At 41.1% G+C, this 12715-nt stretch overlaps 1 protein-coding gene across 4 annotated transcripts in view; it reads left to right on the forward strand.

The window, feature by feature from the left end:
* SYT17 (synaptotagmin 17) overlaps positions 1 to 12715 on the forward strand; it is a 112856-nt gene that overhangs the window by 80075 nt on the left and 20066 nt on the right. The gene's annotated exons all lie outside the window — the stretch shown is intronic.

Genomic DNA, 12715 nt, shown 5'->3' on the forward strand with positions numbered 1-12715 from the left:
TCTGCGGTCCAGCTCACCCCAAACCATCTCAATTGCCTTCAGGTCTGGTGACTGTGGAGGCCAGGTCATCTGGAGTAGCACCCCATCACTCTCCTTCTTGGTCAAATAGCCCTTACACAGCCTGGAGGTGTGTTTGGGGTCATTGTCCTGTTGAAAAATAAATGATGGTCCAACTAAACGCAAACCGGATGGAATAGCATGCCACTGCAAGATGCTGTGGCAGCCATGCTGGTTCAGTATGCCTTCAATTTTGAATAAATCCCCAACAGTGTCACCAGCAAAGCACCCCCACACCATCACACCTCCTCCTCCATGCTTCACGGTGGGAACCAGGCATGTAGAGTCCATCCGTTCACCTTTTCTGCGTCGCACAAAGACACAGTGGTTGGAACCAAAGATCTCAAAGTTGGACTCATCAGACCAAAGCACAGATTTCCACTGGTCTAATGTCCATTCCTTGTGTTCTTTAGCCCAAACAAGTCTCTTCTGCTTGTTGCCTGTCCTTAGCAGTGGTTTCCTAGCAGTTATTTTACCATGAAGGCCTGCTGCACAAAGTCTCCTCTTAACAGTTGTTGTAGAGATGTGTCTGCTGCTAGAACTCTGTGTGGCATTGACCTGGTCTCTAATCAGGGCTGCTGTTAACCTGCGATTTCTGAGGCTGGTGACTCGGATAAACTTATCCTCAGAAGCAGAGGTGACTCTTGGTCTTCCTTTCCTGGGGCGGTCCTGATGTGAGCCAGTTTCTTTGTAACACTTGATGGTTTTTGCCACTGCACTTGGGGACACTTTCAAAGTTTTCCCAATTTTTCAGACTGACTGACCTTCATTTCTTAAAGTAATGATGGCCACTCATTTTTCTTTGCTTTTTTCTTGCCATAATACAAATTCTAACAGTCTATTCAGTAGGACTATCAGCTGTGTATCCACCAGACTTCTGCACAACACAACTGATGGTCCCAACACCATTTATAAGGCAAGAAATCCCACTTATTAAACCTGACAGGGCACACCTGTGAAGTGAAAATAATTCCCGGTGACTACCTCTTGAAGCTCATCAAGAGAATGCCAAGAGTGTGCAAAGCAATCATCAAAGCAAAAGGTGGCTACTTTGAAAAACCTAGAATATAAGACATATTTTCAGTTCTTTCACACTTTTTTGTTAAGTACATAATTCCACATGTGTTAATTCATAGTTTTGATGCCTTCAGTGTGAATGTACAATTTTCATAGTTATGAAAATACATGAAAATCTTTAAATGAGAAGGTGTGTCCAAACGTTTGGTCTCTACTGTATATACTAGTGATGATAGGTTTAAACAATGCCAGACAGCAGAAGACAATTACTTCTGGCCTTGACATGACATATTTCAGGTTTTTGCTGCCTGCATGTGTCAATCACCAGCGAAGCTCTTGGCTCTTACTGAGGCCTTTCAGCACAGAAAGTGGCACATATGTCATTACGTGCACTGCTTATGAAACCAATTGTACACTATTACAACTCATAGTCCTTTTATAATTTGAGAAAATATACGGTATGTTCAGCAGGTGACATATGTATTGAACACGTCAACAGTTATCTAAGTAAATATATTTCTAAAGGTGCTATTGACATGAAATCCTCACCAGATGTCGGTAACAACTCATCCAATGCACACAGGCCAAGAAATCAACTCATAGATGTCCATAAATTAAGTTATGACGAGTAATAATGAGAAATGACACAGTGAAAAAAGTATTGAACACATGAAGAAAGAGAGGCACAAAAAGCCATGGAATGTCATGACACCAGCTGAAATCTATCAGTAATTAGCAAGCAATCCTGCCACTTAGTGAGAAAGAATACCAGATGGATCAAATGATGAACTATAAACCAATATCTCATTACCAAGGTGCCACACATGAAAAATCTTATGATGGGTAAAAACAGTGAGCTGTCTCAAGACCTTTGCAACCTTATTGTTGCAAAAAAATTCTTATTACTATATTTTTCTGTCATGTGGAGGTGACAAAAAAAAGCGATTTTGCAATTTGCATATTGTTATTTTTTATTTCAGCATTCACTGTATGGGATAATTTAAGGTTAATAATAGTGTTAGATTTTATTACTGCAGACAGCTATGAATGTGGTGATACCAAATATGTTATTTATTTTTTTTAAATAGATTTTATTTTCATTCCCAGAAAAGGGGGTAATAAGAAATTTTATATATTTTTTAAATGTATTTCATTTTAAAAAAAATATTTTTTTTACATTTTTATTAGTCCTCCTAGGGGAATTTAACTTGAGATTGCTTGTAGAATGCATTGTGTCATGTACAGAAACATTAAAGAAAATGTATCCAAACCCACTGATTTCAGAACTGGGTAGCGACTCTGTGTATGTAAATTTGGGTTTACCCAATTACGTTTACCTTCAAACATAGACTGGTTATGGCCTATTATGATGGATATTGCTTAGAACAAATAAGTCTCTAGATCCGGCCTTATGATCACATCTTCTCTAGTCGCATGTAATATGTTATTCAGTATGCAACAGCACGTCGTCTTCCACCTGTCGTCTTTGCACTCATATCTTCATGGCTGGTAGGAAATGTGACTGGCAGGCATCTGGCAGACAGGAATGTGTCATTATGTTCAGTCTTAGGTTAAACAAGGTGATTCACATCTAATGGATGAGTCTCTTAATACCTCAGGGAGAACAACATGACAGCCCTTACTTTCGGTTCTGTGGAGTTTTCCTGAAGACCTCTGTATTAATTAGTGACTTCTCCAAAAATAATGCTGCTAGGTGCAGCTAATTAATTATTTCAAAGGCGCCCTTTAAAGAGGATCTGTCACCAAATCAAAGTGGCCAGTTTTGCTATTAATTTCTTTCCACTGCTTACTCAGTACAAATTTTTATGGAATGAACCTAGAGGGCGTGGCTCATAGGATTCTCGGGGGCTGGGGTGTTTTTAGGCTGCTCTGCATAATTACCCTATGAGCCACACCCCCATAATAAAGACCATAAAACTTTGCAATAAATAACTACGCCCACGTCTCTGGAACCGTATGGAGGATTTAAATAAAATTAAAAATGGCGTACTCAGTGGAGCAACAGGAAGAAAGTAAGACCACACCTTTTTTGACCAAATGGTCCTGTTTAATAACTGAAATATGTGTAGTACAAAAGCAGTGATGAAGCGTAACCAGAGGCAGAAATATTAAAAGCTTGCCATTTAGCCAAATATTTGTCACACCTGTCAGAGGCTGCAGGCTCAAGAAGTCTACCTCAGACAGACTTGGCGCAAGCCACTCCGCCTTGAAAATTCCAGACGAACACCAACACACACACAAACAGAAACACCCACAAACACACACGCACATTGTCACCAGAACAAATGTACATAGGCTGTAAAAACAGCAACTGTTAATTTTAAAGACTAAAATTTTTTTAAAAAAATTGCGTGGGCTCCCACGTAATTTTAATAAACAGCAAAGGGAAAACCAATGACTATGAGACGTTCATATTCTGAGGAGCCAATAGCCATAAAGGTTCAATGGCTATTAATATCAGCTCGCAGCTGTTTGCTTAGCCTTTACTTGCTAGTTTACAGGGGGACCCCAGAAAAAATTGACATAGGGTCCCCCTATAAAATATCACCAGCAAGGCTAGGCAGAGAGCTGTGGGCTGATATTAATAGCCTAGGAAGGGGCAATGGATATTGGCTCCTCCAAGACTAAGCACATCAGCTTTCAGCCGCCCCAGAAAAGACGCATCTATAAGATGTGTCATATCTGGTGCTTAGCCTCACTCTTCCCATTTGCCCTGTAATGGTGGCAAGTGGAGTTCATATTTGTGGGGTTGATGTCACCTTTATATTGTCAGGTGACATCAAGCCCACAGGTTAGTAATAGAAAGGTCTCTATAAGACACCTATCCATTATTAACCCCATAGTGATATTGTATAAAAACACACACCCAGAACAAAGTCCTTTATTTGAAATAATGACACAGACTGCTTTAATGAATCTTAATTAAACTATACTCACCAAACTCCTAATCCATCGAAGCCAACTTCTCCTGCAACAAAAATAAAATAATAAACCACAATATTGCTCAACTGTCCACAGAGACGATAATCCCTAATGTCCCATGACTATCCTGATGACTGTGAGAGCAGTCACTGAGCAAATACCTCCTGCCAGTGGCGCCGTTGGCCGGGTAGAGCGATCACATCTTCCGAAACTCGGGATTATGTGGACTATGGAAGAGAAGGTGAGTATATATTGGTTTATTATTTTACATTATTTCTAGGAGAAGAGGGCATTGGGCATTTGGTGTTATGAGTGTAATTTTTTTATTTTTATGTGAATGTGTATGTAATTATATTACTTTTTTTTTTAACTGTGAGACTACGTCTCCCATCAACAGCTGACAACAGACGTAGCCCGATGGGAGCATTAGTCTCATCAGCCCACGCCTGCTGACCTGTGGTAAGCTTTTTACTACAGGTCACCGCTGTGGGTCACAGTCACAGCTGTAGGGTCATGCTGACATCCGACAGCATGACCTCGCAGCACTCTTACTGACAGTCTTACCAGGGGTAGGTTATCGCGGGTCACAGTCACAGCTGCTGGGTCACGCAGTGACCAACCTTTGCCTTCAAAACAGCATCATTTCTTATAGGGACATTTATACACAGTTTTTGAAGGAACTTGGCAGGGAGGTTGTTCCAAACATCTTAGAGAACTAACCACAGGACTTCTGTTGTGTATGAGGCTTGTGCAAATCCTTCTGTCACTTCATGTAATCCCAAGGCAGACTGATGTTTGGGCCATATCTTCACCTAAAGGACAGCAGGCAGACAAAAAATGACGGCAACAGAACAATCGCTATTACGACCATTCTGTCCCCATACAGTATCACATTGTTAGCAGCATATTCCCAATAACCATCATTTTTAGCACAAACCATTTGATCACTGACAAATGAGTGTTTCAGATGATTCCCAGCATGTATACACTGGTCAATAATAATCAGAAACCAGCATTATTAGAAACACTGATCCACCAGTTATCAGCTCATCTATATCTGCCATTAGACTCCTCAGTGCACTGTCGCTTGCTTAAAGCACCACTTCAGAGTTTTTTACTTTAATTTTACCTCTGTAATGGTGTCACTAATCTAAGTTCCCTGCCTCTAGGGTTCTTCTACTGCAAAACCCAGAGTTTTGATAGGAAAATTCAGCGTAAAAAACATGCATTTTTGCCACATTTTTGTATAATCTTTACGTGGGTTATCCAGATGGATATTTTTAAGATGTTCTGCCTTCTTAAATAACACTACATCGAAGGCTAAGTGGTGAGATATTTGATGACAGGATCCCTGAAAAACCCTTCAACGTTGCTCAACATTTTTTTGCATTGATGTGATGACACTGTTTAAACAGATGTGTCAAATTTCCAGTATCAGAAAACTTTGAACATCGCCAAATAGTTTTTGAGCGTTCTATGGGTTTAATCATATGCATAAATTTCAGTAGGAGAACCCATGGTTCATATATGAAACATATCCATATACCATCCTTGCACATTGGCATAGTTTCTTCTACCTTATAGGAAAACATAATGGCTGACATATGCCTATGTCAGAGGTTTCGCCCAAGGTTAACATCCGTGGGTTTTAAATAGTCAAACTTGGGTAACACAATTGATTGTCATGGTGGTTTTACTTTATGAAATAGTTGCCCAGATTGGACAATATTTTTAATCAAAGTCGAGCAGTAGGCTTGGAAATACTCATAGAGTACACAGTTACCACCAGTCATGGACTCATGGGTTTTGTTTCACTTATGCCTCAACAGAACTGAAGATTCCATAATCTGTCTTGTTATGGATCCTGAAGACCTCTGATTTATGGTAGATTCTCACGACCAATTTCTCCACATACTTGAAAAACGTACCGATTATTCAGATCAAATCAGAATGTCATCAGGGTTTCTCGTACGTGTAGAGAAAATAAAGCGTATGTTCACTTTTTCCTTTCTGTCAGTTCGTGAAATTCAGATGCCATCCGAGTGCGGCCCTATTTTTTTACGGACTCATAGACTCGCATTGCCGATTTTGATCCGACCTCTCTTATCCAAATCGGACATGTTTCTGTTTTTTCCACCCAAAATCGGACATGTGCACAGTGCCATAAAATATCATATGTATGAGTGAAATCTGTGAATATCATGTTTTTTATGGATGCGCCTTTTCTGAGGCAGCTGAGAGCTAATATTTTTAGTATGGTTGTGGCCAATTTCCATGGCTCCTTCCTAGGCTATTAATGTCAGCCCGCAGCTGTCTGCCTAGCCTTTGCTGGTTATATTTTATATGGGGACCATATGTCAATTTTTTTCTGGGGTCCTCCTGTAAACTAGCCAGTAAAGGCTAAGCAAACAGCTGTGAGCTGATATTAACAGCCTGGGAATCTTTATGGCTATTGGTTCCTTCCCAGAATATTAACATCTGCTGTTTATTAAAATTACCCGGGAGCCCATACATTTTTATTTTCTTTAAAATTAACAGTTGCTGTTTGGTTACAGCCTATTACGTTCATTCTGTTAACGCTCCTACATAGGAGGAGCGTTAACAGAACAAACTGGTGACAATGGTTGTGTAAAGAAAATTGGTTGTGTGCACGGGCCCTTATAATGAGTGTGAATAGCACAACATGCCACGTTATCCTGGTGCAATGAGCTACTGCTACCATGCATCACCTCACTCATAACATTTCCATCATATCAGCCTTTACGATGGACACATTTGCGTTAATATTCTAGCTCTTTGCCTCTCATTGTGATCATTATTTTCTTTCAAAAAGTAGAGAACGACAAGGCACTCAACAAAAAATAACTCTTGGATGGTGCTCAAGTAGGGTATCCATTATTTTCTTTCATCGGCTAAACTGACTTTTTTCTTTAAATCAGAAATTTGCTAGTGAAGGGCTGCATGTTGGCCGGCATTACAAAACCTTGCCGTTTGAAAAGCAGTCGCCAACTGCGCGCTTACAAAAGATTCCTGGAATGAAAGCGGTTTTGCTGAGAGTGAAGTGCTCAGAACCTTGGTGGCCAGCATGAGACGCTAGAAGTAAAAATTAATTGCTTCATATTAAGGGTTTTATTGTGTGTAACCAACGGTGATTAAAGTCCCGTGTTCCTTTCCCCTTAATGCAGTTTTCTTTTCAAAATAGGAAATGCATCATATATTTCTTGCTGTTAGCTTTTATAAATTTTGATTAAATATTTAACAGCAACCTGGGGCTTAGCTGAATTCATTATTTCTGAAAGATGTAGCTGACCTGCTTTAGTAGATTTCCACCTGAACTCTATTGTGTTTGTATGCCATTAGGATTGCACAGTGAAATCAAGCAAACCCATACAAAGAGCTCCATGAGCGCTCCTTTAGCATCGTTCCATCTTATATGGCCATGATAATTGCTTTATGTACATACAGTGAGACACAGGGAGAGGGACGAAGGAGCTTACCACGCTGAGAATGTGTGGCTGGAAATTTGGCCCCGAGTTCCTCCTGAGGGTGCCGCTTCCACTGGTGATCACAGGAAGGTAGACGAAAAATGGGGAAAAATTCTGGCACAACCATCCAGGGATAAAATGGATTCTTCATTCAAACGTAATTAAAACACTAAAAGACGAGGCCTCGTACCTGACGCGTTACAGGTGTCTACACACCCTTAGTCACCCTAACGTGTCAGTACAAGGCCTCACCTTTTAATGTTCTAACTACGTTTGAATAAAGAATCCATTTTATCCCTGGATGGTTGTGCCGGAATCTGTCCCCATTTTTCATGTACATACAGCCAAGGGCTCACCACTAACATTGATTCTATGGGCCCACTCTTCAGCTACCAGCAATATTATGTGACCAATGTTTGTAAATAATAATAATAAACTGGGTAGTTTCTTAAATCAATGATGAGATGATCCCCTTCTCAATACATGTTGAATTAGGTGTACTGTGCCAAACACTACTAATGCAAGAGTGTGAGGGGCCCACCTGGGGTTTCTTCTGTTCCTCCGTGGACCAGTCCGAGCTTTTGTACATACATAATATCTTATGAATTCTAAAAGTACGTCTGAACAGGATTGTCCATTTCAGAAAACACATTTCGTATCGCTAGTTGAGGAATTAATACTGGTCGAAACCTTGTTCAGGATCCATACCTCTTGATCAGGATGGAAGGAGTTACGAAGAACATTTCTTGTTCTGAGGGACCTGTTCTGCATTGCATTACACAGACAACACCTTGACTTGAATCGGCACTTTGGAATGCTTAGTCTCTCCTGACGTGGTTCTGACAGATTTTTGAATAAAAAAACAGTTGATAGCTGGAGGTCGCAATAAGAGAACCGATTGTTTTACCCGTTTAGTGTCAAGGGATCCTTTTAATAAGTTGAGGTTCTCCAAGGTGGAGAACCCCTTTTAAATTTTAAACTGATCCAAGAAAACTTCTACTCCATTATCAAGGTATATAACTAGATTATTAGCAAGAAATCAAGTGCATACAGTTATTAAAAGTTTGAGAAGATAGCATTGAGGCTTAGCGTTCACAGTGACTTTTGGCCATACAACGTGAAAATCTCATAGTCACGCTGCAACATCTTATCTAACGTATGTCAATGTGGTTCCAATGCCGAGCACCAAAAATGCAACTGTGATTCCGTTGTCACCAAAAATACAGAAGTTGTGCGTGAGTTTACCGTTATTGACCACAGTATAAGTTGCGTTCAACTATGAGTAGTCTGTGATCTTGCCACTTTAGGGTTTTTTTCTGCAATCTGTAAAATAGTTACATGACAGCAATTAGCAGACAAATATTGTGCATATTTTTTTGGTCATGCAACTTGCCTGAGTGTAGATGTTTCATGACCAAAGTAACCTTGTAGTCCTGACCTAATTGTACGTCCTGATCTAGTGTTTTGGTAATACATAATTAGTTGCAACATCACATAAAATTGTGTGTAATAGGTATACATGACATGGAGTCAACTGAAAAATGAATCCCATAAAAAGTATGTAAGAACCAAGGGTCGAAATGTCTAGAAAAAGGACAAAAAGGTGAGTTGCGGAGATTAAAAATGTCCAGTGTATCCAACCCATAATATGAGATCCTCATACTTAACTCCACTTGACATAAATGTCTTTCCTGTTGTCCCAGCGTATCCAGTTCTTAAATATACTTCCAAAAATATATTGAATAATATTAACATATTTTATACTTATTTTGGTAGGAAAGTTAAATGTCTATAGAGCTGTGATCTCACAATTAGGGTTGAGCGAAACGGGTCGATCATTTTCAAAAGTCGCCGACTTTTGGCTAAGTCGGCGTCTCATGAAACCCGATCCGACCCCTGTGCTTGTCAGCCATGCGGTACGCGACTTTCGCGCCAAAGTCGCGTTTCAATGACGCGAAAAGCGCCATTTCTCAGCCAATGAAGGTGAACGCAGAGTGTGGGCAGCGTGATGACATAGATCCTGGTCCCCACCATCTTAGAGAAGGGCATTGCAGTGATTGGCTTGCTGTCTGCGGCGTCACAGGGGCTATAAAGGGGCGTTCCCGCCGACCGCCATCTTACTGCTGCTGATCTGAGCTTAGGGACAGGTTGCTGCCGCTTCGTCAGAAGCAGGGAGAGCGTTAGGCAGGGTCCACTAACCACCAAACTGCTTGTGCTGCAGCGATTTCCACTGTCCAACACCACCTTCGGTGTGCAGGGACTGTGGAAGCTATTTTTTTTTTTTTTTTCCCCTCAGCGCTGTAGCTCATTGGGCTGCCCTAGAAGGCTCCGTGATAGCTGTATTGCTGTGTGTACGCCACTGTGGAAACCAACTGCTTTTTTCAAAGCACATATCCTCTTGTTCCTTCCTTTCTGCACAGCTATCTTTTTTGTTTGTCCACACTTTTTATTTAATTTGTGCATCAGTCCACTCCTATTGCTGCCTGCCATACCTGGCTTACATTACTGCAGGGAGATAGTAATTGTAGGACAGTTTTTTTTTTTTTTTTTTTTGTGGGAGATTAAGATTGGCATTTCTGCTACAGTGCCATCCCTGTGTGTGCCATCTCTCACTGAGTGGGCCATAGAAAGCCTATTTATTTTTTCCGTGATTTGTGTTCTAAAATCTACCTCAACACAAAAACACTACATCAATCAGTGGGAGAAAAATATTGGCCTCAGTCAGGGCTTGTGTGCCACTGCTGTGTGTGCTATCTCTCATTCAGTGGGCTATAGCAAGCCTATTTTTTTTTTTTTTTTTTTAATATTATTTGGTTTCTAAAGTCTCCCTGAAAAAAAAAAAAAAACCTAAAAAAACAGTGGGAGAGTAATATTGCCCTTTCAGCTTGTGTGCCAGTCTTGACTCCTGGGTGTGCCACCTCTCTCCCTTTCATTCAGTGGGCCATAGAAAGCCTATTTATTTTTTCCGTGATTTGTGTTCTAAATTCTACCTCAACACAAAAACACTACATCAATCAGTGGGAGAAAAATATTGGCCTCAGTCAGGGCTTGTGTGCCACTGCTGTGTGTGCTATCTCTCATTCAGTGGGCTATAGCAAGCCTATTTTTTTTTTTTTTTTTTTTTATATTATTTGGTTTCTAAAGTCTCCCTGAAAAAAAAAAAAAAACCTAAAAAAACAGTGGGAGAGTAATATTGCCCTTTCAGCTTGTGTGCCAGTCTTGACTCCTGGGTGTGCCACCTCTCTCCCTCTCATTCAGTGGGCCATAGAAAGCCTTTTTTTTTTTTTTTTTTAATATTATTGGGTTTCTAAAGTCTCCCTTAAAAAACAAAAAATACATAAAAAAACAGTGGGAGAGTAATATTGCCCTTTCAGCTTGTGTGCCAGTCTTGACTCCTGGGTGTGCCACCTCTCTCCCTCTCATTCAGTGGGCCATAGAAAGCCTATTTATTTTTTTTTTTAAATATTATTGGGTTTCTAAAGTCTCCCTTAAAAAACAAAAAATACATAAAAAAACAGTGGGAGAGTAATATTGCCCTTTCAGCTTGTGTGCCAGTCTTGACTCCTGGGTGTGCCACCTCTCTCCCTTTCATTCAGTGGGCCATAGAAAGCCTATTTATTTTTCCCGTGATTTCTGTTCTAAATTCTACCTCAACACAAAAACACTACATCAATCAGTGGGAGAAAAATATTGGCCTCAGTCAGGGCTTGTGTGCCACTGCTGTGTGTGCTATCTCTCATTCAGTGGGCTATAGAAAGCCTATTTATTTATTTATTTATTTTCTTATTATTTGGTTTCTAAAGTCTCCCTGAAAAAAAAAAATACATAAATTAGGTGGGAGATTAATATTGACATTAGTGCTTGAGTGACAGTCCTGCGTGTGTGTCATCTCTGTGATTTTGTGCCACAGAAAACAGAGTGTGTAACATTGTGCCTGATTTTCCTTGTGGTCTCACCAACCTGTTAAGGGATATTGAAATCATACTGAAGTTATAGCTCACCGTGTAAGTTGTTTGACAGCAACAAATAAAGTTACTTTGGTTAAGATTTTAAAACAATGAGGAAGTCTGGTGCAAGAGGTCGTCGTGGGCGTTCATTGTCAGCTGGTAATGATGGTAGTGGTAGTGGAGCATCAGGTGGTCGTGGGGATAAAAATATTCCACCTAAGTCTGGAGCTGTGGAGCCAGTTTCGTCGTCAGGCTACACAAGGCCTCGAACGCTCTCTTTTCTGGGAGTAGGAAAACCGCTTTTAAAGGCGGAGCAGCAACAGCAAGTTTTGGCTTACATTGCAGACTCAGCCTCTAGCTCTTTTGCCTCCTCTTCCGAAACTGGTAAATGTAAAAGCAGCGCGTCGCTTGTGGATGTTCACGGTCAGGGACAAGTCGCTTCCTTGTCCTCCTCAGCAAAAACTACAACAAGAGAGAAGGATGCAGCAGGCGACACAACGGGTCACTCCATGGAGCTCTTTACACATACCGTCCCTGGCTTAGAAAGTGAAACATTTAACAGGCCATGCCCATTACAAGTAGATTCTGACATGGAGTGCACTGATGCACAGCCACAGCCAGAGTACTATGCTGCTCCTTTGACTCAGACCACCACATTGCCCTCTCAGGGTACAGATCCACAATCAGACCCTGATGAGACTATGTTGCCCCGCCACGAACGCTATACCACCGACCGACACAGTGACACAGACGAAGTTGCACACGAGCTCGAAGAGGAGGTAATAGATGACCCAGTTATTGACCCCGATTGGCAGCCATTGGGGGAACAGGGTGCAGGCGGCAGTAGTTCAGAAGCGGAGGTGGAGGAGGGGCCGCAGCAGGCATCAACATCGCAACAGGTTCCATCTGCCGGGCCCGTATCTGGCCCAAAACGCGTGTCAAAGCCAAAACCTGTTGGAGCACAGCGTTGCCATCCGGTTAAAGCTCAGTCTGCAATCCCTGAAAAGGGATCCGAGTCTAGGAAGAGTGCAGTCTGGCATTTTTTTAAACAACATCCAACTGATCAGCGCAAAGTCATCTGTCAAAAATGTTCAACTAGCTTAAGCAGAGGTCAGAATCTGAAAAGTCTAAATACTAGTTGCATGCATAGACACTTAACCACCATGCATTTTCAAGCCTGGACTAACTACCAAACGTCCCTCAAGGTTGTAGCACCCTCGGCCAATGAAGCTAGTCAGCAACGCAACATCCCTTCCGTCACTGTAA

The sequence above is a fragment of the Ranitomeya variabilis genome, chromosome 7 (assembly GCF_051348905.1).
Source record: "Ranitomeya variabilis isolate aRanVar5 chromosome 7, aRanVar5.hap1, whole genome shotgun sequence".
Lineage (NCBI taxonomy): Eukaryota > Metazoa > Chordata > Amphibia > Anura > Dendrobatidae > Ranitomeya > Ranitomeya variabilis.